The sequence below is a fragment of the Mirounga leonina genome, unplaced genomic scaffold (assembly GCF_011800145.1).
Source record: "Mirounga leonina isolate KUSES-001 unplaced genomic scaffold, KU_Mleo_1.0 Mir_100540, whole genome shotgun sequence".
NCBI lineage: Eukaryota > Metazoa > Chordata > Mammalia > Carnivora > Phocidae > Mirounga > Mirounga leonina.
Window position 1 is genome coordinate 341,573 of NW_023269972.1, and position 6,531 is coordinate 348,103.

General features: G+C 44.6%; 1 pseudogene; it reads right to left on the reverse strand.

The window, feature by feature from the left end:
- Positions 1-5,229: 5,229 nt before the first annotated feature.
- LOC118013690 lies at positions 5,230-6,156 on the reverse strand (annotated as a pseudogene).
- Between the last annotated feature and the right edge of the window lie 375 nt (positions 6,157-6,531).

Sequence of the window (6,531 nt, forward strand, 5' to 3'; positions counted from 1 at the left end):
AGATCAAACGATTTCCAGCACAGGAGTGGAAGGAGAGACTGTCATGTACCTGTCACCGAGAATCCAGTCCATAGAGACTGCCCCATTCACCAACACCTCCTTTCCTCAAGCAAGAAGCTTCCTAGCCTATATTGGTGAGGAGTACCAGTATAATGCCATACCCTTCTCTCTGAGAAACAAGGTTGTGGAGCATGCTACTTTCCATGAACATCTTGTATCAAAAAGAGAAGAGCGATTTCCAATCCCTGCATGGAAGTCTAGGGAGGGGGCAATGTCCTTATGCTTAGAAACAAGTCTGGGGAGCATGCACTATTCAGAGAACTACAGGTTTCTCAAGCAAGAAGCTTTCTAGCATGTCTGTGTTGAAGCTTCCAGAACATGCCCCATCCTTCCCTCTGTGAATTGAGTCTCTGGGCAATGCAACTTTCCCCTAAGAGGAAGTTCGCTCCAGTGAGAATCTTTGTACCACATTTGTCTAGAGGCATGGGCAAAGTGCCATGTCCTTCGCTCAGAGAAAGAAAGCTGGGAATAAAACAAGTTTCCTTGAAGAACACTACACTTGCAAGCAAATCCCTTCGAACAGATACATGTGTTGTAGCATGAGGAAGTGCCTTATCCTATCCTTAGAGAAAGAATGTTGTGGGGGAGGCAATTTCAGCCACATCGTGGTTTTTCAAGCCAGAAACTTCCTAGCCTCGATGTGTGGACACATCACGGTAGTGTCATATTCTTTCCTCCGAGATACCAGACGATGGAGGATCCCACCATCCACTCACATCTTGCTTCCCCAAGAGAAAAGCCATTTCTAATATCTTTGTGGAAGTATATGGAAGGGGGGTTGTCCTTACGATTAGAAACAAGACTGTGGAGAGTGCAACCTGCAGAGCGCCACAAGTGTCTCTAGTGAGAAGCCTTATGGCATGTATGTGTGGAAGCATCTGCAAGGTGCCTACCCTTCCCTCTGTGAAAGCAGTCTGTTTCAAATACAACGTCAAGTAACCTCTTGCTTCCTGAAGATACAAGGCTTTTCCTTTGCAGGTGTGGGATCATGAGGAAACAACCATCCCTGAAGCTATGAAAAACAAGACCATGTGGAATGGAACTCTTAACTGCCATCTGGATGTCAGAAGATAGAACCATATTCAAAGCTATGGGTGGAAGCATAGGCAAGGGGCTAGGACCCTATGCATAGAAACAAGTCTGTGGAGACTAGAACATTCAGTGCAGCACAAATTTCTTCCCTGAGAAGCCTTCTAGCATGGATGTGTTCAAGCATTAGGAGAGTTCCATAGCCTTCCCTCTGAGAAACAAGCCTGTGGAGATTCCCGCGTAGAGATACCCTCTTGTTTCCAGGGTTCTTAGCGATTTCCAGGATACATGCAGAAGGACGGGCCAGGTGCAATGCCCCCCAGTGTTGTAGTAACTAGTCTGTGTACAACGCAACCTCCAGGAAACACAAGTTCCCTCAAGCGAGAAGCTTTCTAACATATATGGAGAGACACCTCAGGACGTGACATAGATTTCCTTCTGGGACACAAGATTGGGCGGAATGGGACTTCCACTAACATCGTGTTTCCAGAAGAGAAAAGCAATTTCAAATATATGCATGGAAGTCTAGTGTATGTAGGGGCGAAGTCCTTACGCTTAGACACAAGTGTGTGGAGCATGCACCGTTCAGAGAACCACAAGTTTCTCAAGCGAGAAGCATTCTAGCCTGTCTGTGCTGAAGCTAGAGAAATATGCCCTACCCTTCCCTCTGTGAATGCAGTCTCTGGGGACTGCATTGTTCTCCTAAGGGGAAGTTTGTCCCGTGGAAAAGCTCTCTAGCATATTTGTCCTGAGGCAAGCACAAAGTGCCATATACCCTTCGCTCAGAGAAAGAAGTCTGTGAATAAACCAAGCTTCAGTGAAAAACACGACACTTCACACCAAATTCCTTCCAACAAGTATGTTTGTTGTAGCCTTAGGAAAGTGCTGTATCCTTCCCTTGGAGTAGGAATTCTGTCAAGAGTGCAATTGCCACCCCGCCATGGGTTTCCAAAGGAGAAGCTTCCTACCCTATATGTGTCGAAGCGTCATGAGTGTGCCGTAGTCTTCCCTTGAGAAACAAGCCCTTGGAGAATGCCACTTCCCACGCAAGTGTCTTTTACAGGTGAGGAACGCGATTTTCCATATCTGTGTGGATGTCTAGGGAGGAGACAATGTCCTTACGCTTAGAGACAAGTGGGTGGGGCATGCACCGTTCAGAGAACCACAAGATTCTCAAGCGAGAAACCTTCTAGCATGTCTGTGCTGAAGCTTCGGGAACATGCCCTATCCTTCCCTCTGTGAATACAGTCTCTAGGGAATGCCATGTTCCCCTCAGAGGAAACTTGTTACAGCGAGAAGTTTTCTGGCATGTTTATCGAGAGGGAAGGGGACGTGCTGTCGCATTAGGAAGGTACTATATCCTTGGCCTGGAGAAACAATTCTGTGAAGGATGCAATTTCAGCCACAATGTGCTTTTCCAAGCAAGAAGCTTCCTGGCCTAAATGTATGGAAGCATCATTATCATGCCACATCCTTCCCTCTGAGAAACAAGACTGTGGAGAATGCCACTCTCCATGAACATCTGTTTCCAGGTGATAGAAGCATCTTCTAACATATGTGTAGAAGTACAGAGATGGCGGGTTGTCCTGGCACTTAGAAACCAGTGTGTGGAGGGGCACCTGGGTGGCTCAGTCAGTTAAGCGCTGACTTCAGCTCAGGTCATGATCCCGGGGTCCTGGGATTGAGCCCCACATCTGGCTCCCTGCTCAGCAGAGAGCCTGCTCCGCCCTCTCCCTCTGTCTACTTGTGCTTTCTCTCCATCTCTCTGTCAAATAAATAAATAAAATCTTAAAAAAAAAAAAAAGAAAAAGAAACCAGTGTGTGGAGATTGCACATTTCAGAGTATCACTAGTGTCTCTAATGAGAAGCCTTCTAGCATGTATGTGTGGAAGCATCAGGAGGGTGCCCGATCCATTCATCAGTGAAAACACTCTGTTGAGAACAACATTCCAGTAACCTCTTGCTTCCAGGAGGTAGAAGCTTTTTCCAGAGTGGTGTGTCATCCTGAGGAGACTGCCCTTACGGGAACTCTGAGAAACAAGAGTGCGGAGAAAGGAAACCTTACCTGCCACCTTGATGTCGGAATATGGAACCCATTTCAAATCTATGTGTGGAAGTAGAGGCAAGGGACCTTGACCTGATGCTTAGAAAGGCGTGTGTGGAGAATACAATGTGGAGCGAACACTTTTCTTGCCATAGAAGCCTTGTAGCATGTATGTGTTCAAGCATCAGGATAGGGCCCTAGTCTTCCCTTGGAGAAACAAGCCTGTGGAGAAGCCCATTTTGAGTTACCATCTTTTCTGAAGAGTTCTCAGCCATTTCAGGTATCGGTAGAGAAGGCTAGGCAAAGGACAATGCCCCTTGTTTCGGAGTCACAAGTATCAGGAGAGTTCCATATACTTCCCTCTGACAATCAAGTCTTTGGAGAATGCCACGTACCAGTAACATCTTTTTTCCAGACATGAAAGTATTTCCAGTTTATGAGTAGAAGGAGAGGCCAGTGGCATGTCCCTCTCATGGAGTAACCAGTCTGTGGAGACTGCAACATTCCCAAACACCTAGTTTCTTCAACCGAGATGCTTCATTGTCAATATTTGTTATACATATCAGGATAATGCTATATTCTTCCATCATTGAAACAAGTCTGTGGAGAATGCCACTTTCCGATATCATCTTGTTTCTAGATGAGAAATGTAGTTTCTAATATATGTGTAGAAGTGCAGGGCATGGATGATGTCCTTACACTTAGAAACAAGTCTGTGGAGCATGCACATTTCAGTGAACCACAAATTTCTCTAGCGAGAATCATTCTAGCATTCTTGAAAAGGATATAGCACTTTCTGCATGCCTCTAGACAAACATGGTAGAAAGTTTCTCAGTGGAAGAAACTTCCCCTTAGGGAAATGTTGCATTATTGAGGTACTCTATTCACTTAGGAAAGGATAGGGCCTGTTTAGCACTCTTCAACACATACATGAAAGAATTCTTCTCGCTGGGAATACTGCATTCTGCACAGTCTTGTTTCTCAGAAGGAAATATATGTCACATCCTGACCCTTCCATACATACATGTTAGAAAGCTGCTTGTTTCAGGAACTTGTGTTTCCTGGAAGTTCTGTTCTCCACAGACTAGTTACTCCAATATACATACATTGCACATTGCTTATCCTTCCATAAATATACTGCAAATCACTTAAAACTCGAAACAAGATTTTCCACAGGCTTGTATCTCAGAGGGAAGGATAGGGCACTCTCCTGATGCTTCAACACGTACATACTAAAAGGCTTCTCTCAGGAAGAAATTTGTTGTTTGCTGAAATTTATATTCTCCACATACTTGTTTCTAAACATCCGAGTAAAGGCGCCTTGCCTATACGTCTCCACATAGTTTTGAAATTGGTTCTACCTTCAGATATAAAGATGGCAGTTAAGAGTTCCATTCTCCACAGTCTTGTTTTTAAGAGTTTCAGTTAGGGCAGTTTCCTCAAGATTCCACACCTGCATTGGAAAAGCTTTGTGTCTTCTGGAAGCAAGATGTTACTTGAATTCTGTATTCTAAACAGACTATTTTCACTAAGGGAAGGATAGGCACATTCTTTTTTTTTTTTTTAAGATTTTTTTTTTAAATTTATTTGAGAGAGAGAATGAGATAGAGCATGAGAGGGGGGAGGGTCAGAGGGAGAAGCAGACTCCCTGCTGAGCAGGGAGCCTAATGTGGGACTCGATCTCGGGACTCCAGGATCATGACCTGAGCCAAACGCAGTCGCTTAACTAACTGAGCCACCCAGGCACCCCAAGATAGGCACATTCTTTTGTTTTTGTTTTTGTTTAAAATAGTTTTTTATTGCCCAGAATATTTTTTTTCCTGTGTCTTGTTTTTTTTTTTTTTTGCTTGTTTTCTTTTTAAATAACTATAAATTCAAGCTTAGGGAAGTTTGCTTTGCCTTGAAAACAAAACAAAACAAAACAAAACAAAAAACTGTTCTATCATTTGCTAACCTGATCTCATTTGAAGAGAGAGATGATAGTTATCTTGCAAGACTAAAATTTATACCATGAATGATGCAGGTCTAAGTCTGGTGGCACTAAAAGGAGATGATAGCATTGTTGATAAAATTATAATCTGCTGATGGCATTTGTGGAAAAGAAGCCCTTGCAAATTTCTAAATAACAGTAAACTCTGTTAGGAAATTCTAAAGTGTCTTACAGGCCAAAAAGGGAATGAGGTTAGTAAAATGCCTCAACAGAGTTTGAATAAAATACTGGGTTTGAGAGTTACTGGAACTTGGATATGTAAAAATAGGGTGGTAGGCTGGGTCATGCTTATAATGGTCTCAAGTTCAAATAAACTACTGTGACAATACACCACTTCACAGGTCACATGCTTCTCCGCTTCTCCGGGGCTGTTCTTCCCTTCAGTAGGTGCTGGCAGAAGGTGTGCTCAGTTGCTTCCCAATATAGATGCCTAGGCCCAAAGCCAAAACATGAGAGAGGAAGAGAGATGGAATGAACACCTTAAGGAATTCTGCAGAGAAAAGACACCCTTTCTTCATGGCCCCACTTTTCCTCATGCTTAAAGAGACGGAGCATTTGGGGTGTCTGAAGTGGAACTCCTTAGGTGGAATGTTTTCAGGTCTACTGGACCAGTCGGACACGCAGTCGACGCTTTTCTTTGAAGCATCGACTTCTTTCTCTCCTTCTGGAACTTCTTCTTCTGACTGAGAGCTATGGTCCCTGCTGGTGTGCATCTCCACATAATCTGCCCATCTTCTTGTGGGGAAGGGCTGTCACAGTGAGAGCTGGCTCTTGAACTACTCTGTCCTGATTCATGTTGTGCATCCAAAAGAATCTTCTCCATGTCTCCATTGTGGATAGAGGATGAGGAAGGTACATGTTCTAGCCCCCCATTTTTCCCATTGCCATTATCATTGCCATTGCTGCTGTTCATGGGTAGCTCCACCCAGGAACTGTTGAGGCCGGCTGGCAGGGGCAAAGGCTGTTCACCGTCCTCGCAGTTGTTGTTGTTGTTGTGCGGGGGCGGGAGCTGCTCTACTAAATGAGACGACATTGTCAGGCGACTAGAAGAGCTGTGGCCGCAGCAAGACCGCCTCTGGTTCTCGGGCAGCAACACCAAGATAGGCACATTCTTTTTTTTTTTTTTTTTTTAAGATTTTATTTATTTATTAGAGAGAGAGCACATGAGAGGGGCGAGGGTCAGAGGGAGAAGAAGACCCCCTGCTGAGCAGGGAGCCCGATGCGGGACTCGATCCAGGGACTCCAGGATCATGACCTGAGCCGAAGGCAGTCACTTAACCAACTGAGCCACCCAGGCGCCCAAGATAGGCACATTCTTGATGCTTCAACACATACATGCTAAAAGACTTCTTGCTAGAGATACTTGTGGTGCTCTGAAAGGTGCATTCTCCACAGTCTTGTTTCTATG